Consider the following 24051-nt stretch of genomic DNA (forward strand, 5'->3'; position numbering starts at 1 on the left):
CAGGTCAGTGCAGGAGGCTGAGCCCCATACCAACACAGGAGGAAGTAGCTTTGCATTACCAGTAGGTGAGGTGTGTGAAAGCACAATAAACACCTCAGCAGCAGGATGCTTCACCTCACACCCGAATTAGCACGTCAGAAGCGACATTCATGATGGGGGTAATGCCACAGAGCTGCTGCAGCAGAAGCATAGGGTTTCAGTGCATCAACCCTCCCTGGAAATCATAGCAGTGCCTCTCACTCACAGAATGGCCCCTTCAGGTCCATCTGGCAGAGAACGATCTCACAGCAGGCACAAACAACGTCACATTCATTGCAGTGCCCTTCGTGCTGAAAGGGGCCCTGTAGCACACACGGAACTCAGCCCAACCTATTCTCTTCAGGGACCAATACAGCCTGCATTAGCACAGTAAACTTTTTCTTCCATAAGAAACTGGGTTCAGAGGACAAGAAACAATTTAAAAATGTATAAGTTACAAGGTTCCATGGAACTTTTCTTACAGGGTTGTGACAACAATTTCCCCCTTGTTAGGCAGCTTTCCTTTATTAGTATGTTCTTAAAATTTCTGTTGAGTCTGTATAGCACCTTTCAGAAGCACAGCTGGATTTTCAGTCTAGGAGCACTGATAGAGATGGTTGCTTCTTAGATTGGATGTCAGGGGAAAATTTTTCACAAAGAAGGCAGTGAGGCCCTGGTACTGCTGCCCAGAGCTGTGAGTTCCCCATCCCTGGAGCTGCCCAAAGCCATGGATGGGGCCCTGGGCAGCCTGAGCTGGTGGGAGGAACCCAGCCCACAGCAGGAGGTTGGAGCTGGGTGAGCTTCGAGGTCCCTTCCAACCCACCCATTCCACAATTCTGTGATTCATTTTAAGCTGATTTCTTTCTCTAAAGTCTGGGGGGTGGGGGGAAGTAACAATAAGCAATGGTCTTCCCTAAGCCCAAGGCTTTTCAGATCTAGGTTACCGCTGCAAAATTAGTCATATTCATCCACAGCCAATATCTGCTTTCCCAGAAACTCCACTGGGAGCCTAGCCTTCCACCACCAAGCCCAAAATGCCCTTCCTTCCAGGCATCATGATCTGTTTACAAGCAGCAGATATCGCTGCAGCAGAGATTTATCTAAGTGAAGCCACACCTCACCCCACGCGATCCCGAGCCCCCAGGCATTGCTGCTGCCAGGCTCTGCCCTGGGTACGTGAGGATACTGGGACCCAGTGCTGAGCGTCTGGCTGTCAGACCATGCCCCAAGTGCTGCAGGTTCACACGCACCCCTGACAGCGTGTGGTCGGGAATTGGGTTAGCACTGACTGGGGAGAGCTGGAGGGAGCATCCTTTGCTTTGCCCATAGACGGGCAGTCACACGAGGAACAGCTGGAGCGCACACAGAGCCTTCTTTAATTAAAGTGCAGCTCGCCATTTTTCTGGCAGGGTGCCTGGAAAAGCAGTAAAATGGAAACGGAGAAAACAAGCACTACATAACATGCTCCCACTCTCCTTTATGTTCCCTAGCCCCCCTCAAACGTAATCATCTTACTTTCTTTTTTTATTATTATTCTTTTCTTTAGTTCTTTTAATAACCGTTTTTCATGTGTGACAGGTTAGGGAAGGAAAAGGTCAGGAGTGAAGAAAAAAAGGGGCAGGAGAATTGAAGCAGGCATTCATTGCCACTCATGATTAAACACGTGGAACAATGTACCTGCTTATTAGGACACCTCCTGCTCTGAGAAAACATCTGCAAAGCACACACACACACACCTTCTTAGGAGACACATGCAGGTCTGCATCTCAGGGGGATGCTAACACAGCTCACATCTCAGTTGTTTTGGTAACATTCAGTTTTTTCACCATCCCACAGCTTCTTCCTCAGATCTAATGCTTACACAAGCTTGGAATTTCTAATATACCGAGTGCTGCCATCATCTTGCAAATTTGTCAAAGCTCACTTGGTTTTTCTTCACTTTTCTCCAAACTCCATCTCCTATCAGCACGCAGAGCTGCCCTCTCTTATGGCATACAGCCCATTTCACAGACCAAGCTGTTCCCAGCATAAAACCTGGCTGAAGCTAATAATAACCACCATGCTATTTTGGTTGGTGATGCTGTATTATTAGCTTCTTCTCTCTACAGGGCATGGAAGGAGAGACACAGGCACACTCAGAACAGAAGTGTGAAACCAAAGGCAGGTACACGCTGCTCTCGTTATAAAGGAAATGCATAATTGTGTCCTGAACAGGAGCAAGGTTGTAAGGGACACGTGTGCTGAAAAAGGGTATTTCACACTGGGAAACCACCTTGGAGTACTCTTCTGGTACCAGCAGTGTAACACTGGCTCAGTGGGACACAGGTCTGAGAGCATCTCCCAGTGCAAGGAAGGACCTAAATTAGAAACCAGCCTCAGATCCTCAAATCCAAAGCTCATAAAGGAGCTGATCTGAAATAGAGACTATCAAATCTGGAACAGAATTTTTCAGCTTGAGCCCATCTCTGCATCAGATTTACAGTTTGACATGTTTATATTGAAACAAGATGGCTATAAATGCAGTCTATTTCTCTCCCAGTAGAATCTAAGGAGAGAAATATTTAAAGGCACTCAGCAGGGGACCAGCACTGCTCCCAGTGAATTTAATTATAAACTCTCCCTGCTTTTACTCCAAGTAGTTTAGGCTGGGAGCAGTTAGATTGCTTTTGAAAATCCCGCTTTATTTGTGTAGAGCTACAAATCATTTATATTTATATAGCTGGAAGTGCATCATAGAACATACACAAGAACATATTTATTAGCACACATCAGGAATTTTCCATGCAAGTTTTTTTTTTTTTTTTCCCCCCCCATCTTTAATTCAGGGGCTGAGGGAAAAAAATACTAAGGGAATTGAGTCCATAACCAAAAAAATAGTGATTTTTGACAAAACAATTTGATATAGCGACTATTCAAACGTACTCATAGAATCTTTTGAGTTGGAAGGGACTCTTAAAGGTTGTCTGGTCCAACTCTCTCCAGCTCAACTGTGGCTGCACTATCACCTCCCCACTCTGGTGGCATGCCCATGGGTGATGGGGATTGAGGGATAGACCTGTTCTCTCTGGGCCAGGCTGGCTCTGGCCAGACCACACTCCCCATCTTGCATTGGTCTCATTACTGCTCTAAAAACAGCCTGGTATCATTCTGAATAAAACCAACACTGCTGTAAAGTAGGCCTGTGTTGTTCAGTAAGTTGTGAGGTTTATCAGATTTGACTGATGATCCATGGCAGGGACATGAACCTGTTGCTAAATTGTATCTGTGGCCGTGTAATCCAACACGATTACTTTTCTCATTGTCAGAGCAGAACTAGCCTGTATCAGAAGCATTTCTGACCCTTTGCACTGCACAGAAAAAGCCAATTTTAAAAAATGAAAAAAAGACTGAAGGCATAAAAGCTATTGTGGCTATGCAGAGCCCTTAATTATAACACTTCACCTTTAGAGAAAACTATTTTTCATTAACTGAATGGGTAATAGTATATGATGGTGATTAACTTTAATGGAGCTGAGTCCAAGCAGGGGGAAGATAAAGTTAGAACTGAGAAACCACTTTCAGTATAAAGCCAGCTTCTGTTTGGAAAGGTGTTTGATGAAAGCCTGCGTTGCTTCTAACTAAATGAGGCTTCAATAGGTATAATTCTGTATGTATTAAAATTAAGATTCCTTTAGGTATAAGCCATGCAAGTTTCCATGCAATTACTGCTCTTGAGAAACAGCAGAGAGCATGCATATACCAGAAAGAAAATGGCACTTTCTAATTTTATAAATGAGCCCAAATACATGCTTATCCAACAAGAGAAGAAAATAGATCCATCAATGAACTAGATTCAGCCAAAATAACCAAACAAACTTCAAAACCATTCTCTCCAGCAAGTTTTGACCCTTTTTTTGTGGGTGCCCGATCCCTGGAGGTGCCCAAGGCCAGGTTGGATGGGACCCTCGGAAGCCTGGTCTGCTGGGGGTCAACCAGCCACAGCACAGTTTGGAGTTCAATGATCTTCATGGTCTCTTCCAACCTAAGCCATTTTATGATTCCAACCTAAGGGAAAGGTTTTCCTCCTTCCTCATTCCAGCACTGCTAATTTGGGCCGTGTCACACATCTCTGGTCCCTCTCCTGCCCCATGTCCCCAGCTGTAACCACAAGGCCACGTATTTGCACAGACATTTTGCATCTTTTACCTGCCTCCACTCCTGCTTTTAACCCAGAAGTTTCCCATGGGGAGAAGGAGGCACATGTTGCAAGTGGGAATTTCTCCAGCTGGGGCTAATTTGGAGTCATCTCCCCAAGGGCAATGACCTACCCCACCATATCTCCAGCATTGCAAAACACATAAAAGACCAACTTTATCATTAACCATTGTCACCAGACAGCCGAATAATAAAGAGAGAAGACAATAAACAGATACCATCTCACAGGGATGTCTTTAAGAGACAAATATCAGATGCCTAACAAAATGCATCCCCTCTTAAGTGGCATTTCTATATTTAACACCAGCTAAAATGTGATAATTTACCCTGTCACAACATGTCTCTTAGAAACAGTCCCATTTTATTCGCAGTCACAAGAAGTGGGGAACTCAAATTCTGACCTCCTTTCTAGAAAGGCAAAAAATGAGGGGGGAAAAAAAAAAGCTAACATCTGGCAGAGCTGGATATTTATTAACCTTTATAAAACTCCACACTCCTGTTATACATAAGACAGGCACAAAAGGGGCCCCCAAAGTGTTATTTCCCCACTAGTGTGAAACAAGTGGCTTATTCAGTAAGTTTTCAAAGAACAGAGGCAAATGGATTATCTCAAGGCAAAGTAAAACACAGAGAAACGCACTGTAGCCTACTGTTGGGTTTAGCTGCCTGGTGCTTGCGGAGGAAGCAAGGGGAAATCTATAAAATCCATCATCATGGTGTCCAGCTGAGACTTTACACTTCTCAGGGAAATCTGAGCTGTGAACCACCAACAGCTGCTTTTCTCCCAACCTGTGAAATCACCCATGGAAGGAAAATGTTTTCTTAAGAAATTCTCAAAACGCAGCAAGGAAGAGCCTGCTAAATCCTCCGTCTCCTTACACCGGGTCAAGCTGACAAGATTTCTCCAGCCAAGCTGTGACCATCAGGTGCGATGAGGTGTGATTTGCAACTAACATAGCTGTGCTGGCAACAGCCTTAGTCTGGTGAGAATTACGTGAGCTATTGCTTGTTTTCCTTCTTTGTCACTAAGGCACAAGTTGCCCACTGACTGCCAGCACCTCAGGGTGCTTTGGGGCCAAGATCTCCCAGCCTTTTGAGGCTGAAGTCTATAAAGGAAGTCCAAAAGTGAAGGGCACAAGAGGGCTGGTGGGCAGCTCTGTGGGATGAGCAGTATGGTTGTTTGAATGAGACAGAGCTATAAGACATTCTGGCTCATCCCTGGCTCTGAGGATGGCATGAGTCCCCTTTACACCAGGGGCAGAAGCTGAGCCCATTCCTGTGCACTAGTAGAGCTAGGTCACTTCTCCTTATATACTCACATAGTCAAGTTTCTAAAAGATTCTCTTTCAGCCAATCTGGAACGGTTTGGGTTGCACTCACCAAATACTCTTAAATGGGAAAATAGTTTCAGGACATTTGGCACCTTTCACAGACCGTGAGACACAGCTGATGACTCTTCTATTGCAGTATCTCATGCACTAATCTCAGTTCACATTCCCTCCTTCATGAATTCAACGTCTTTCTCCTCCGGAAACAGCCTGATCATCCAGCTACAGGGGATACCTGGGGTGGGCACAGCACTGTCTCTGTGGAGACCAAGATTCTGGGCTTCCCTTCTGGGCTTGGCCGGAGCAGACTAAGGGTAGAATCAGGTTCTCTCCACTATATCCCCTCATGTTTCTCACAGCCTACAGGCAGGGAACCCTGCTGGAGGACCTTGTCCTTGTCCCACATTACTATCACATAACAAGGAGCCATGTGATGAAAGGAAAGGAGAGGAAGGGTTGGGACAGGTATCTGCTCCTACTCTGTGATTCCAGCCCTTTGGTCTTATTTATTCCACTCATACATAATTCATTTTTAGTCAAATAAAGCATTCATTTAACCCTGAAACACCTCTTTTTTTCCCTTTTATTTCGCAAATCCAAAAGCAGTCAATTTGATGCCAACCTAGGTAATTGCAATAATTGCTTTAAGGTTGAGCTATTGACTCAACCTAGATCAACTTATTCAGCCTCTCCCCTTCACCCCAAAGCCCAGATTTCATACCACCAAGCCCAGAGTGTCCCTACAGCATCCCACTGCTCCAGGGGTGGCCCCTGCCCCCTCCTGTGTCAGGTCCACCCAAAGCAAGAGATTCAAGCAGTCACCTCTGTCCTTACTCTTTCCGCAGCAGAGATGTGCTGGTTACCTAATGGCATCAAATTAACAAATGAACAGGTCTGGTAGACCAATTAGCAGGGAGTGCAAGCAATTTTCAAACAGGCTGCAATTGTCAGCTAATGACCTTGGGAGAAGCTTTTTTTCTTTTCTCCTTCCTCAGAAAAGTCCACATTAAAACCGAGCTGATAGCAGCTGAGAGTGTCACTTACTGTGCTTTCATCTCATAGAAATACACTGGATTAAAAGAAAAAAAAAAAAAAAAAAAAAAGAAAGAAAAAAAGGACAAAATCGGGAGGCTGTGTTCGTGTAATTCAAGCAGCACCTCGGCTGCTTTACCAGCCGGTTAAGAGGGCCACAGCTTTGCTCAGCAGATGTATCAATTTCTGGGAACAAGAGCATCTCCACATTGAGTAATGCACCACACACAAGCCATGGGGGCTGTGAATGAGCCAGGGAACAGCAAGCTCCCAGATCTCCATGTGAGCCCAGGCCATCTTGGCAGCCCAGAGATTTTCCCTGCTGCTCCTCCTATTAAAATAAAACCAGGAACACCACGTGACCCTCAAGAAGTTATGCACCTCCAACCTTGTCCACTTTCATCCATGCACATGTCACATCAGGCTATCTTTGGACAGCACAGACATGTATATGCAGTTGAACAAGGTGGATGCTTGCACAACAGTGCATCTTGTTTGAGACCATGGATCCATGTAACTGCAGCGTGGGTCACTTCCAGGGAGGTTCAATTTGGATATGAGGAGATGTTTCTTCTCAGAAGGTATGGTGAGGCAGTGGCACAGGCTGCCCAGGAGGTATTGGAGTTACCATCCCTGGAGGTGTTAAGAAAAGGGTAGATATGGCACTGAGGGACACAGCATGGTGGGATGGGTTGAACTAGATGATCTTAGTGATCAACCTCAATGATTCTATGTTATTCCTCCAGCCAGCCCCTTCTGAGGAGCTGCAATCAGTCCCAAGGCAGTGAAAGCACTGACATCACTATCTCTTGAGACCTCCAGGCTAAAGATGGAAGGTTAGGTCATCAGGTGGGGAAAGTTTTGAGCAACCTGCTCTAACAGGAGGTGTCCCTGCCTCCCATTAGCAGAGGGGTTGGAACCAGATGATCTTAATGTTCCCTTTCAAACCAAAGCAATCTATGATTCTATGCCGGCATGGTACTGTTGAAGCTAGCAAAGTCCCAGTGATGTGCATCATAAGACACATAGAAAAGAAAACCCAATGTTCCCTGAGTGTGCTGGTTGTGTTCTGCATCCCTGCAGTGTGGCACAGCAAAGTCTTAAGACTCTGAGCAACTCAGATCAGGTTTCTGGTTTATTTGGCATTTCCTACTTTTCACATCTGGTAACTGCATCTCATGATTCCCAGTGAGATACCACAGGAGATGTGAGAGAGCAAACAAGGGGGTCCAAAAGAGCAGAACTGCACCACTGCTGCGTGGTTTTCTGGAATGCCCTGGCTTTTGGTAAACACCTTCGCAGCAGTCCATGTATCCTCACACACTCTCTCAGGTCCTTCCCTCACCACCACCCCACCTGCCTGCACTTAGGAATGCCATGATTGAGTCTGTGGTGGTGACCCCCATAGGGCTTCCTTCTGCTGCCAGTTTCACAATCCTGACACTGGAGGTATCTTTGAGATCTCTCTCCCCCTGTCAGCTGCAGTTAGCATCATCTGAGAGGCTCACTCTTACTAAAGGTCAAGGAGAAGAGAGAAAGACTGCAACTATATGTGTCTTATTTCTTTAGGAAAGCAGGTTAAAGACAGGATTGAAGTGATTAAATTCTCTCAGAACATTTTTTCCATTTTTACTGCATATCCACAACTCCTCACAGGAGAGAACAGGATGTGAAGATTTTAATGGTTATTTGCCTAAGAGAGACAAATTATGAATTACTTCTGGCTTGGATGCTACTGAGTAATGGATCAGACCAAAATGAGTCTGATGAAGGCTCTGTAATATCTCCTTACCATGAAGTAGTAATAGTATCATCTGTCCTGCAGCATCAGGGTCACAGCTGATTGTGTAAATCAATGAACTAAACAAGCATCTTTCATCTGAATCAGCTATTCTGCACACTGTTTATTTGGTAGAGCACTGACTCAAAACTCTTAATTTTAATTCTGTTATGGGACCTGAATGGAGACCATAGCAAGATCCTGTGCCTCAGTTTTCCCACAACATAATAAGGAAATTCGTGTCAACCCAACTTCAGAAAGGGCTTTAAAACAAACTGATATTCAAGTGTTACTGTGAGCTACAGTCTCCTGCTGTCACATAGCCTTCAGCATTAACGCTTTCTTGACTTGCTACTATAATTTAAAAACAAACAAGAAAGTCACCACTCATACAGGTGCAGACAAGCTGTCCTTTAGGCACCACCAGAAGCAAGGAGAGAGCAAAAACAGACTGCTGTCCACCCTTCAACAATTTCTGTCTTGGAGTTGCAGGCATAGAGAGACCCATAACCAAGGGATATTTGCTTCCCCCTCACCCTGCCCTGGTCCCTCAATACCTGGGCAGTAGGACAGGCCCAGGTACCCACGCAGGGTTTTGCTCCCCTTCTCTCACACAGCAATCATCAGGTTAGTCACAACGCTTCCACAAGCATAACACAGGTATTGCCAGTCCTTGCTAACAGCAGGGAATTAGCAACGTAACTCCACAATAACCTATGACCTGTTGTACACCAAGTTATTTTGCACAAGTTCTGTCCCCACATCATATCTAGAAAAGCACAAAAACACTCATCAAAATAGAAGAGTTAGCCAGAAAGATTAAGCGTGAGACAAGACATTTTCTACTGAGATAGGAAGTGAGATGATGAGCTGAGCTGATAACTAAGGGAGATTTTATGTGGCTATGAATACATTCTGTTTATATTGCCTTATACCATGAGTTAATAAACAAGACGTACTTATATGGCTATCTATCACACCCAGCTGGTGATAAGTACAGTGTAATGACATAGCTTTATATCCCATATATCCAAATACAAATGCATTGCTTCTTTCAGCAATGTATTTTGCTCCTAGTGGACATAAGTGCATCTGTTTGGTATTTACTTGCTGTATATTGTGTGACTACGATTACATTTAATGCACTTGACCATGCATGCTTGCACGTGCTTGGACCCCTGCTACAAACTTCTTCAAACCCCTTAGGATTCAAGCACACCCTGCTCCTACTGCCCAGAAGCTCACCTACACATTCCACATGAGCAAAACACTAAGTTCAGAGCACCGTGAGACTGCCCAGAAATGAATACCTTAGTTTTCACTCCATCACTTTCAAATCACACTCAAGGTAAGCCAGGCTAACCCAAAACCTAACAAAACAAAACTCTAAAGTGGAGCAAAACATTTTAAGAGCTTATGAAGACAACCATTGTAGAAAGGAGAGAAAAGGGCACTTCAAATTGCTATTAGTTCAAAACCAAAAGAAAACATCCTCTATCACGGCTAGTTAACAGTCTGGAGACATTTATTTACCTCACTGTGCGCTTGGTCACAAGAGCCTGTCTGCATTCTTAGCTTGCATTCACAGGAAGGAAAAAAAAACAAAAAACCAAACAAATTCTAAACTCACGCGGCATCTCACCCTCTTAAATGCAAACTTCTTTTAGTTATGGCGTCAAGGAGACACGACTCCCTTCCAACAGGAGGCAGTTTCACTAATACTCCCCCTGGGCTAAACAGAGCTCTCCCCTCTTTGTAAATGCACATATGCAGACGGGCGGCCAGGTGCAGCCATCTCCTGTACTTGAAACCCATTAGCAAATCATTCAACTCCTAACGAAGCCGTTCTTTCCTACCTGGGCAGGTGCTATGCAGTCCTCAGCAGGAAGTCTTTCTGCATACTTTGTCACACGAACGTGTCAATTGACGGCTCGATTCTGCCTGAACGTGCACATATGCTAATTCCTGGTGCTCACAGATGCCTCTTGTTTGAGATTGGAGCCAGGTGAAATCAGTCTCTTCAGGATGCAAATGGATTTAGGGGGGACTATTCCCCCGCTCCTGTACGGAGGAAGTACCGAGAAATGCTCCTGCTCTGCAGGGGAGCGTCCCTCTACACCTTCTTTGCTTCTTTACCATAAACTGCATTTGTAATTTATTTGTACTTCGAAAAAATAAATAAATAAATAAATTCAAACTTTTAAAAAGTTAAAGATCGTCTGGAGTTGTCTGTTAGTCAAAGGATGTTTCCATTCCCCCAATCAGATAAAGGGATCGATTTGTAAAAAAACATTCTCCTTTTCATCTTTTCTTCCTCCGGTTCACAAAACTTCTAGCACATCCTCTTTAGCCCTCACTATGAAATCAGAGATGCTTTAAATGCTTTAAATTTCAATAATATGCCTAAATGACCCCGTTCCTGATAATGGTGTGTTATAACTGATGGAGGTAAATCATGTAAAGTTGGGTACGTGTGTGAAAGCAGTGAGTTATCCTCCAGACGCCACTGCAAAAGCATTGCTTTTACTCTGCCTTTAGCAGGAGGAGGAAACGTTTAAACGCATTAACCAATTTAAATAGGCAAATGAAAAAGGAGTAATTTGCTTCACAATCTATAATGCACTGATAGTCAAAGACACTTTCTGGAAAATGCAGTAGACATTCAATAACAGATAAAAGACAAACCAAAAGAAAAATCAACTAATTGCTATAGAAACAAACAAAAAAAAGGTCAACCTGGTTTGTTAGATCCTTGCTCCTCAGGCACAGAAAAATGGAAAAAGAAACAGGCATGTAGGTCTGGTTTCTGTCTGCCTCAGTCCATCCAGTGTGTGCCCAAAAGATAACCAAGAAAGAGAGAGTTTTGTCTGTGCTGTCATATATGTTTAATATCTCAGTGAGCCAAAGGGGTGCTGAAGATCTTAGGGAAAAGAGCAGCCCTGTTGGCCCACCTTTGATCTTTCGTACAGGAGCTACACAAATAAGACACTGCATATGAAAATTAGTTTGGTCTTTGAGTTACTAGGATAGAGGCAGTGCTGAAGCAGAGAGGTGACTGGAAAGCCAAGTGGTGCTGGGTCAGAGGATGGTGAGCACACGTGGTGACATTTGAAGGCCCTTTTATGTGACAGATGCCAGCTGAGGTTACAGACTGGTCGCACTGCAGTGACGCAGGTAAGCACCCATTCATTCTATCCACCTCGTTGCAGTTGGGTGCAGGACTGCTGCACAGGATGTAGGTCTCATCTGATACTTTGTAGTAAATAATAGCCCTGATTATTTCTGATTCTCTCTAGTAAGGCTTTTTTCCAGGACAGCCCATTTGGCCAGCCTGGCTGCAGGATGGCCCAGCTTCAGGTAGAGAAGCACTGCAGGTAAGTGGGGTGAAAGCGTGCTTCGTCCCTCAGCCCACCTTGCAGCTACCTCATGTCACAGCTTAGTTTCGCCTGTCTTCACTTTCTTTCATCTCTGACGTGGGACATGGATCTGTGATTTAAATGCCTGAGAACATCACTTCAAATTGCACACATCCCTGCTGAGAGCCTGAGACAGATGCCAAGGCTGCTGCTTTATAGTCAGTAACATCAAGGCTGACTCAGGTTATGAGAGAAACCCGTCCTCTGCTGAAATCAAGGAGATTCCTTCTCAAAGTGCCACACTGTTTGGTTTGTGAAGCATGAGGGCCAGGGAAGCCATTTGGCACATATATTTTGCTGGCCGTGTCTCATTACATGGCCACTTGACATTTCTTCCACAGCAGCACCGCCTCGCCATAATGAACGGACTTGAGGTATGAGTCAGTGCTGGGCAGCAAAAGAGAGCACTTACAGCCTTCCCTGTCTGCAGGGAGGGAAAAGGAGCACAAATGAAGAGAAAAGCACTTGTTTTAGCTGAGAATAACGGTGTGATCCTCCACGCAGCATACTCTAGTGCCCAAGGTCTGCTGGCACCAAGGCCAGAGTGCTCCTGCTGCCACAGGCCATGCAGGTGAGGTCCTGGGACAGACTGGGCAGGAATGCGGCCTCGTCCCTTGATATCTCCATTCACTTGCCTGGCAGCAACTAGCACAGGAAAAACTCAAAGAAGTCTTTAAGGGAGAACAATAGCTGAGGCTTGGGGCTGAATTAGGATTGTGTGAGCAATCCTGAGCCTGGCCCGCCCTGACACTGAGACCAGCACAGCACTGCACGCAGCACTGGGGTGTATGGGGAAGCAGCATGTAGCAGTTCACACTAACAGGACAGTGAGTGCAGCGATGTGGATAACTGAAATACTCCTACACACCATTAGTGAATTCCACTAGCTTTCCTATAGAATTAGGAAAAAAAAAAAATAGGAGCTGAATGTCAAGTCATTCTCTATTCATTTGCTTCTGATGCTGGAAGCACTCTGTCCCATCCTTTGAGGACTGCTGCTGGCCCTTGTCTTCCTGATCCCTATGCAAACCGAAGAGCCTCTTGCCAGGAGCACACCACAGGGAAACCACTCCGAACCTCCCCTTATCTCCACAAATCTGATTCACTGGGAGTCCAGCCATGATATGACTGTTCCACAGCCCGGCCCACAGCCGTGGCAGCTATGGGATCAAGACACACGGATGCTTGTTGCCAACAGAGCCTTTTGACTTGGAGTTTCTGCTCTGAACAGTGACCCAGGTGCAGTAGGTCCTCACTTTTAGCTTGACTCGAGAGCAAAGCCTTGCATCAAGGCTCAGGTTTATCTCCAGAGACACCAGAGGGTCTTCCTATACTGCAATGCAACTAAAAAAAAGAATCAGGAAAATGAGTGAGACAAAACTAGATGCAATGTTCTTCTCCAAAAGCATATATATATATATTTAACAATTTACAATCCCAAAGGGTCTGACCACTTCTCCCTCCTCTCCAGCTATTAGATTGCTAAGTGGAGTTTTACTTTGTTAACAGTATCCTCCTTTTTTTCCAGGCTACTGCTTCTCTTCTTCTTGGGGACATTTGCCATCTGTTTTATAATTTCACCATTATCTGATGGTAGGACTCAATGACCTTTCTAGACTTTAATTAAAATTTCTTTCTTTTTGAATCTTCTTCATCAAATCCATGTTTTCAAGCCACCTTTCTTGTGAATATTTTATCATTCTGACTGCAAGGAGATACATGACAGAAATATATTAATTACTTTTTATTTTATCAAACTGATAAATTAATCTGTGATTGGGTGTGAAAAGGGTAGAAAATGTCTCCCAAAGACTATATAGATGTCATGTTAGTCACTTGATGAGTCACTTTACAATTTTTACACTATTTGAGTTTTCAACTGCGAATGCAGCCTTCAGCAGTTCAACAAATATGTAATCACCCAGTTACACTGAGCTAAGCATTTACTGCATCCAGACTTTGCTCCATCACACAAAGAGGAGTGGAAATGCAGTGTGTGCTGAAGGTGGTGGAAAGGAGCTAAGGAGGTTATTATCTACCTCGGTTGGATGGGCCAGGAGGGAAGCAATTGAAACACAAGCAGCCTTAGGCCTCTCCTTGTTTCTGGGGCATGTGATTGCACAGGCAGAGCAATCCGAACGCTCCCCGAAACCCAGTGGCACCTCCTCAGTGCTTGACGTGGCCCTGTTAGTGCAGTACCACTTAGCTCCTCTGCATGGGGGAGAATTGCTCCAGCAATGAACTGCAAGCAGAGACCCAGCTGCATCTGTCACCTGCAATTGATGTCGAGACAGCTGCATCCTAGAGCACACACCTGTACAATGCAAATTTCTGCAAGGGCTGAAAGGTGGTGCTCAGATTAGGAACCACATTCCTCATTTTGCCATCTGTGGAACTTCCTTGTTTTTCCAGAATAGTGTTACACAGAAATATCATAAAAGATTGCATTTAATATCTCCATAACACAATGTACAAGGTTTTACCAGAGTATCTCCGGAATGAAACTAGAGGCACAAGTAGCCTAATATTCAGACTTTTATGTAGTTAAAGAATAAAAAAGAACTAATACTCAGCAATGTCCCAGAGAGAGGGAAGAGCCAGCAAGGTGAGCCCACCCCTCTCTGCTCCGTATTACTGGTCTCCTGTATTCCATTTCTGCAAGCAAGCAAGCAAGGACGGACACAGGGATGGCACAGACAAGCCCAGACCTTTGTAATTTCAGATGGCATTGCATTTCTTTTGTGCCTTCCCTTCCTCCATGGTAAACCCCCGAGGCAAGGAAATTCCAGCTTGAGTTAACAGAGGATGATTCCAGATTCACCTCAGGGAAGGAGAAATAGAAACTGAGACATTACACTCTGAATACTGAAAAATACCCTAGCGCAATCTTCCAAGACCATTCAAAGGGTACTAAAGTGTGCTGGGGGAGCTTGTCTCTGCTCCATACCTCTCCTGCAGCACAGCCTTCTCTCTCTCCCTATTGCCCTGCCAGTAGCACAGAGCAGAGCAAAGCACAGGACCCCGCAGGGCCATTAGTTGTTGTGAAAGCAAACCTTTCCCTTCCCGCAGCAGGCTCGGCAACACCCAGCAGCCCCCCGGAGAAGTAACTCAGCTCCATTGCAGCCATCCATCTCCCTTATCCCACCAAGCAGCTCTCCACTGATTTTATGGCACAGCCCAGTTGTGCTTGGGCTTTTCCCCCTCTGGTTGGAGGAGTAATTGCATTTGTCACCTCTGTTCCTACACCCACTGCAAGCAAGCCATTATTCTCATTTACAAACAGGTAGGTAATCTCTTCTCACATGCCCTTAAAAATCATTGCGCTATCAGAGCAGGCTGTGCAGATTAGCCGATACTGGGAGATTGTCTTCAGCAAAGCAGTAAAAGCTCTAAGTGCACTAGATTGGTTTTTGATTGACTTTCGGAGGAATAGTATATCAGAAGAATCCCAATAAGCTCTCCCTGTGGTATTTTAAGTGGATATAATGGTCAGAACTGACAGACAGTAATGAGCCTTGTAGACAGGGGCAACTGTATGTTATTTAATTTCCACTAAAGAAGATATCTCAGCAAGGAAGCTCAGCTTAAAGACAACACACAAATACTCCATGGCCAGATTTTGTTTCCATCAATGCCAAAGCGCAGGGTGGTCTGTCTCCTTCTACGGCTTAAAATTTGGGGGCAAACATCTTAAATGTCACCAGACAAGGAAGGCAAATAAAAAATGACTTCCTCTTTGGAAAGACGGAGCGAGTGCAGCTCCTGCACAGCCTGCTTCCTAGCATCTAATGTCTTTCACACAAATCGTTTCAAGCTGAAAATGTGAAATCACTGATTAGCACCTGGGGAATTTCAGCTTGGATGTGGGAGAATGAATCCACTTCGCATCAAATGTCAGGCAGTGAGGCACAGACACCCTGCAGCCAGAGGTGCAGGGGGTTTTTGCTTTGAAGTTGCAAGGCTTGAAGGAGAGTTTTGTGGAGAGGGCAGATTAATCACCCTGTCAGGGCTTGGGAGGGTCTCCTTGGTTTTGCGTTCTCCACAAAAAGCAATATTAAAAATAACCCTTTAATGGACATTCCTGATGATCCACAAAACGTTCTCTAAAATAAACAGGACCGGTTGGAGGCCTTCATCCGCTCTACCAAAGATGTAAACAGGCTCTTTTCTGGCTCGTGGTGCTGTTGTTTTCTCATGGTTCCTTCCAGATGGCCAACCAGCAACCGGATTTCAGCTCTCCAGGTCCTAGTCAGCAGTGGAGTGAAACCAGGCAGTGACATTGGGAGGGGGAAACACCACCTCCTCTGTGCCCAGGCCTCTACTGGGAGGGGAGCAAGTGCTAGCCCACACCATCATCACTGCCCCGACATTCAGCACAGGTGTGCCTGAGGGTCAGGCCCGGAAGTAAGGGAAAGGCTGTGCCCCAGAGCTCAGGGAGCATCTGATCAAAGTTCTTGGACATTGAGTTTGGATTTTGGGTGTTCCTGTGTGGAGCCGTGGGTTGGACTCGATGATTCTTGTGGGTCCCTTCCAACTCAGGGTTTTGTATGATTCTATACTTCTGCTGCTGCATGTCCACTTCCCCTCCTCTGCTTTCCCCTGACTTTTTAACTAGATGCAGCCAAAGATGTTGAGCTCCTTAAATATTTGGTTAAAAGCAGCTTAAGACCTAAATGTATGCCTTTATGATGAGAAAGGTCAGTACAGTTGGGCCTGTCCTTCACCCATGATGAAAGGCAGCAAGCAGCTAGCAAGCAGCACAGCCAGCATCGCCCCAAGTACATCACAGCATCTGCTGCTACTCCCACCTGACAAGGAGCTAACAAGGCTGGAGGTGCAGCAGAGGAGAGGATGAGGTGAAATCCATAGGAGAGTAGACAGCAGTAATTCTGCTGGATTAATGAGGGATTCATGCACTGGGGCTCAGCCTGTTCTAGGAAAAAAAAAAAACAACACCAAACCTTCTGCTCAATCCATCTACAGCTGAAGCAGAAAGACCAACACCGAGAGATGCTGCTTTCATTCTGCAAGTTGTTCCCCGCTGTATCCACAGGCTCCTATCTGAAACCAATGGAGTCTCATGCAGGTGACAGCACGTGAGCACCCTGACAGCCTGTGCCTGGAGTCACACAGATGGACACGCTGTCCCCTGGCGCCAGCGGATGGATGCTTTTATACAATGCTTTTATATGAATGCTTTCATATGCCCCCAAGGGAAGGGAAGATGCCCTGATGATAAACTCTGGTGAAGTTCAGAGCAAGCCTCAACATGGCTCTGGGAACTCCATCCCAGAGTGGGAGAGAAGCTGCTTTCCCTTCCTCCTGCACTGGCTCAATGAGCCTTGTCCCTGAGTAGAGCCTAGAAACACTAGCACATAGAAGATATAGCAAAATAGGCTTTGGCTTTCTGCTCAGGTTGGGAAGGAATGACTGAAGGGAGCTGTGGTGAAGGTATGTAAGCTCAGGAGTGACGTGGAGAGGGTGCATGGTGAAAAACATCTCACTGGTTCCATAGCACAAGGATGAAGTAGCATTAGATTAGTGGGCAGCAGGTGAGAAACAAAAAAAAAAGGGGGGTTTTATTCAGTGATACAGAAGACATCTGGAAGCTCCCTGCAGCACTACCCTGTGAGTGCTGAGGGATTACCTGGCCTTGAAGGAAGAACGAGCATATCCACAGAAAATAAATTCTGTAAGGATGGTTACACATGTAGACACCACAATTGGCTGCGGAAGTCAAAGAATCCTAGAGTCATTGGAGTTGGAAGGGACCCTTAAAGGCCATCTGGTCTGACACCCCTGCAATGAACAGGGACACCTACAACTCCACCAGGTGCTCAGAGCCATATCCAGCCTGACCTTGGGTCTCTCCAAGGATGGGGCATCCACCACCTCTCTAGTCCCTGAGCCGAAAACCAATAGTGGCTGTAGGGACACTCAGAGGAACAGTTATCCCACATCTGCTCTGAGGCCTGGCTTGGGGTGGCTGTGCCTGCGCTCACCCATGAATCCTAAATGGAGGAACAAGTCCACAGTGAACCTTATTTGAAGACGCCTGCAAGGTAGCCACGTGCTTAAGGCAGGGACTGCTTGCATTAAAACTGTCCATCGTTAAACAGCCTAAGCCAGCTGCTAGAAAAATGCGTGGCTGAGAGCAGGCTGGGCATTGCTCACTGCATGCTCTCCAAGTGGCTTCATTTCCAGCTGTGGATTCAAAGGGAAAAAACTATCAAGTGCTTAGATAGTGGTTTTCATTTTCCACTGCTTTCTAATCAGCGACTAATTAATTCTCAATGCCCCTGTGCGGTAAATATATCTGTTTCATGCATTAATACATATATACATTATGTTTGATCTTTCTTTAACAAGTCCCTGTAGCCCTGAAAATCTGCCCTGAAAAGAGAGAGAGAGTGGGGTTGGGGGGGGGGGGGGGAACAGCACCAGCTTTGAAATCCAAAAGATCTTCATTTGTAAGTCAGGCTGGAAGTAGAAAGAAAACAAGCAGGTCTGTTCCCACTGAGGGACTGGTTTGCCTCAATTTGTATTTAGTAAGTGTACCGCCAAAAAGTATTTAATGCATAATGTATAATATAACTAGCATGACACTAAATAATAACCTGTGCCTTTAAACATTAATGACTGTTTGTGACAATTTCTTTTGAATTTCAAATTACACTGAAAATATTGTCAGCAATAAAAATAAGCCTGCAATAAATAAATGAATTACTGGTGCAATAAACCCAAGTCATGATGGGTCTATTTAAATGCATATACACCTCTGTTTAATGGAGAACAGCAAACATGGTAAGATTTTGTATAATACTCTACTAATGTGTATACTACAACACAGTCAGCATCTTCTGCTGCAGAGGAATTGCAGTCCAATAAAACAGCCACAGGACACATTTACACCTTCTCTCTTCTCTAACCTTATGTTTTTTTGCACGAGGAAATCCTTTCACCCATGCACAGATAGATGGGAGGCTTCGTATCAAGGAATATGTATATGTGATAAATCCAATTATTACTAGTTCATTTAGTTACAGTTCTTACATTTCTAGAAGCTGCACACAGTGCTCGTGCTCATCATCCAAGCTAACAACAACTCCCATAGAAAGGTTAGAAGTTCCCTCCATAGGGACTTCTGGACAGCAAAAAACTGGTTCTGGAAATTATAAGTGTATAAGGGAACACATTTAATCATAGAATCATAGAATGGCTTGTGTTGGAAGGGATCTCAAAGACCACCCAGTTCCAACTCCCTGCCACAGGCAGGGTTGTCGGTCAGTAGATCAGATGTGTGATTAAATGCTGACCTGGATAGGGTTGTGTTGAATCAACTTCTGGTTTGGTTTGTGTTTGTTTGTTTTAATTGGATTCGATATCATGCTCAGCTAGCAAAATAAGATAGATGGATAGATGCAACACACAGACTTCACTATGACAGTGACGTAGATCAGTGCCTAGGAGTTTGTCTGTCTCAACATGTTTAGTCCTTCTGTTGCACAGAAATCTCCAGCTCTCTGGGAAGCTGCCCTGTGCTGTCGCCAGAGACCATCCAAAAGTTCTCACTGCTCAGCAAAGCTGAAGTCATGCCTGAAATCACAAATGTGCCTCACCCAGAGCTTCTCCATGGGGCACGGTGCCAGAGGCAAGGCCTGGGGGCAGCAGACCGGGTGCTCCTCATAGGGAAAAACAGCCAGAGGAGTTAAGGTGAAACAAGAATTTACTACAAAATGAAGTTTTCAAGATGGTCAAATTTTATTACCTTGGAATGAGTCCTCTGGTTTTGCTCCAAATTTGAAAGAAAAATAAAAAGTAGAGGAGTGGAATTCGTGGAAATTCAGGCTTCCTTTTGAAATACGTGGCTTTGTTTCAAACTTGATTATGAAAAAAAATAAGAGTTAAGGATCCAAGCAGTTGGACACAACACTCTCAATAAAACACAGCATTTTGCTTAATGTTTCACCTTGCAAAACAACTTCCAGAAAATCAAGTTTGGATTATCTAGCTTGAACTTCCTCTTCAGCTTCCATGTTAGTCAATGATCAAAAAAAAATCTAGCATTTGCACAGTTATCTTATGTTTGTTATGAGCCAAACCTGACCTTCCACTCCTGAGATACCTGGTGAAAGGGATCACTCCAGCCCCTATATAGAAACTGGGCACAGGCAAATGTCCAAGTTTCTCAGAAAGCCTCAGATATTCTGTTTCCAAGTCAAAACCACGAAGTGTGAAATAATTGCAGCCATGCACTCTGGAGTTTGCTGAGAGCCCAGGACAAAGGTCTCCAAGGTGCCCAAGCCAGCAGCTGAGCTCACCAGGCAGCCTCACTTCTATACACCTGCAAGGCAACGTAGGAAAAAATAAACAATTTTATTAGCTGCTTATCTTTATAACTAGCAATAGGGCAAGGATGTGAATTTTGGTGCACACAGCTTAACTGAAGCCAACTGCTCTGAAAGTGTTGAGCTCAATGCAACGCTCACCTACAGGCACTCCGCAGCGCACACTTGGTGGGGTGAGATCATGCCCAGCTTTCTGAGCCATTCAGCTCTGAGCCACTGCAGTGGCCACTGCAGAAAGCTATTCCCAAAACAGAACTACACAGTGCATTATTATGCAGCTCTACTGATTTTAATGAGGCTGCTTCAAAGAGGTACAGCGGACACTCTGTGCTTTTACAAAGAGCCACGCAACCTCCATCACCTGCACCTCAATTATCCAATTTCCCTGCTACCTGGAAAGCCAATTCATGTTAATTACATTGAAAGTTATTTTCGTAACTCAATCATTCAAATTTTGCAAAGCTTCTCATAAATTCAGAGGAGCTGAGGCTATGCTACAGACATGGGCGTGTTCACATCACCTTTATGCATCTAAGAAATTAAAGACTTGACAGTGACGTAGAAAATGAGTTGCTGAAGTTTCTTTTAAAGACAAAGCAGATGAAAGGTGTGAGGCAACCCGGGGACATGCTGTCACTGTTAACTATCTTAGAAAGGATCACTCAGCCAGGCCATCAGGTAGAGAATTGCTCATAAATGTGTAGGGCAGTTCCGAATCCCCCAGCCTCACAGCAGGAATCACAGAACCATAGAATGGTTTGGGTTGGAGGAGACCATTAAGATCACTTAGTTCCAACCCCCTGCTATAGGCAGAGACACTTCCCTCTAGACCAGGTTGCTCACAGCCCCATCCAACCTGATCTCAAACACCTCCAGGGAGGGGGCATCCACAACCTCAATGGAAACATGCACGTCATTTACTGCAGAAGGAAAAGAGCCCTCCTCCTTCGGAGTGGTGCTAATCTCAGAGCGAGACAGCTGAGGCAGGAAAAGCCATTTAAGTAATGTAGTGTTTAAAAGGCCTGGGCTGACCTTCATTTCTGTCTATCTGCTTGCTTGCAGCACTGCCCCTGAAGTGCTGTGCAACATAAATAGCATCTACCCTGGGATTTTTAGCCTGAGCTTAGCAGAAATCACTCTGGTGGCTGCAATGCACCTAACCTTTCTCTGTGATTAGTCGCTGAAGTTCTGCAGTTCTTCTGACATTTGGTGCACATGTTACACTTCTATTTATCTAGTCAGGCCTGGGGAGGTGGCTGATGAGGTGTGGCATAGGGCAGTCTGCTCAGCAAAGCTCTGCTCCTGGCAAAGTGGAAAGCATGGAAAGAGGGAGGCTGAGAACTGAGAGGCAGCTTTGGCATATGCTTTCCTTCAGTCTCTAAGCATCTTCTCGGAAAGAGTGGTGATGCAGTGGCACAGCTGCCCAGGGAGGTGGTGGGGTCATCATCCCTGGAGGAGTGTAAGAATCATGGAGATGTAGCACTGAGGGACATGGTCAACGGGCATGGTGGGATGGATTGGGGTTGGGCTGGATGATCTTAGAGGTCTCCAGCCTTTATGATTCTATGATTCTGTGATCCACAGCACAAGGGAGCTTATAATGGCTTCTCACTGTGGCACCTCTTGCTCATGACCACAGGAGCCCATCTCTAGCAGTCGGTTGACTCATGCACCCCACCTGCCTTGTGCAGTTTGGTGATGCCACATTCAGCCCTGCAAAGTCTCAGCTTCCAGAAAGAGAAACACACAGCCATGACTGCAGCAAACTTCTCCACACAGAACAACCCAAAGCATTGCAGTTTTGATAGCACTTCTCTTCAGTTCATCACTTCCCACCTGAGTGCAAATTGCAGTGCCATCCATTTCCTGAATGACGCAGCTGCTGCCTACATGATGCTCTTCCCAGAGACTGCACAGTGCTGCTGTAGCAGGGCAGATGGGAGGATGACACCAATGGCAGAGGGACCTGTGGTAGGCCAGATGGAACCACCATGTGGATTAGAAGGTCCTGGAGCAGATACAGGAGCAGGGATGAGCTTGCAGCAGCACAGGCTGCTGAAATACCAAACTCTAACTGAAGGCAGAGAATGAAACAGAAGTGAGGCACACAAATGGCCTTATTAGCTTTAACAAGTAGGTTGCTTTGTCCCTGTGATGCTTGTGGACTTCAGAGGGGCTGGCAGGCAGCTGTGGTGCCTTCGTCCTAGAATCAACCATAGAACAGGTTGGAAACCACAGTTTGGAAAAGACCTCTAAGATCATCTAGTCCACTGTGCCCACTTATCATGAACTTCAGTGCCACATCTCCATGGTTCTTAACACCCCCTAATATCAGGCTCTGGAGAGCAAGACATTGCTTCTCAGAAGAGCTATCTGGTACGCCAGGAAGCAGGATCCTCCCACTACTCCCCCCTGAAAAGTTGGACTTTATGCTCTTGAAAGTCTTTTCCAATGTAGATGATTCTATAATTCTAGGATTCTGTGTTAGCAATTTGCAAAGTCTTGCTTGAGGTTTCCCTTACAGTTCCTGCCTGAACATAACACACTATATGGACTCCTCACGAGTCCGTAGGCACTCTGCGTGGTATCGCACACAAGAACTGCTGCCTGAGCCCTGGGTTTTCTTTCTGGGAAGCCTGGGGAGGTGAAAGATGGGCAATGGGAATAGCAGCATCCTCAGGCTGCAAAACTCAGTGTGACCTCTGAACAAGTGGTGACTATTCAGTACTCTAGGTCTGGGGTTGGTTTTTACCCTGGTCTAGAAGGATGTATAATACCATCGGGGGTTTGGTCTTCTGGGACACACAGAAACCCTCAGCCATCGTCAGGCTGAAAAAAGGCACAGTGATCCATTTCTGACACATTCGTATTTCTGTCACATCCATATGAGATAAAGAAACACCAAAGAGCATGAAAGCACTTCTGTTCTCCCTAAAACAAAAACAAAAATGAGAATGGGGGCCCAGCTTCTTCCTTCTGCCAAGAGCAGCTGAAGAAAGAATTATCACCCAGGAGTGAAGAAACCACCAAAGAGTGTTTCCATTTCTCTCTCTCCTTAGATGGAAGATCGTAGCCTCCTCTAGAAAGTCCTGGAGCAACACATGCCTCATCCAAAATCAACCATCCTGAATGGGAGCCTGGTGTCAGCGTCCAAATCCAAAGTCCAACGTTGCAGTCTTTAAATAAACGGAACACGAAATGAAAACAGAGAGCAGACAGGCAGCATTCACTGTTTCCAGCACATTTCCAGGGAGCAGTATTCCCTCCCCAGAATTGAGGAGGAATCCAAAGAAGACAGCAGGAAGATGTTAATAAAGCTTTTTTGTGTGTGATTCTTTTCTGGTGCCAAATGTCGTCCCGTTTGCTCATCTGGGATATTAATAATGCAAATAGTGCTAAAGGTTGCTTTGCTCAGAATAAGCCACAGGAACTTATAGAGTTCATTAGACTCACGTATTTCCTCTCCTCCCATTTAAATAAAGAGAAGGGATGCCTCGCCATTTCCTTTCACACAAAACCGTTGGGCTTTGGCAAGGTTCTTACATTGTTTAATTAGCCCACTCAAATTTCATTGCATTGGGAATATTCTAGTGACAAGAATGTCCCACTCCCACTGAGTATCAGAAGGTGGAAAAAAAAAGCTCTGTCATGCAAGCATGGCCTCAACAACATGCCTGAGATGGTCGGAAAATACCATTCAGTCACATTATTCTTTCTGTGAATTTGGGGAAATGAAATCAAACCGGTTTTTGCCCCTCTAAAACCTGCTGCCGCCTCCCCCTGTGAAAAGCAGTCCGTATTTCAGCCTCACCACTGTTCGTACGATATCTCATAAACCCTTGCAAACATATCTTGCGATCGCAAAAAACAACAACAAACAAAAACAACACAAAAACCCTAAAATATGATAAGCAGCCAATAAGCACGATGCAGAG

Source organism: Lagopus leucura, unplaced genomic scaffold (genome assembly GCF_019238085.1).
Source record: "Lagopus leucura isolate 7727_CA_CO unplaced genomic scaffold, USGS_WTPT01 Super-Scaffold_1, whole genome shotgun sequence".
Taxonomy (NCBI): Eukaryota; Metazoa; Chordata; class Aves; order Galliformes; family Phasianidae; genus Lagopus; species Lagopus leucura.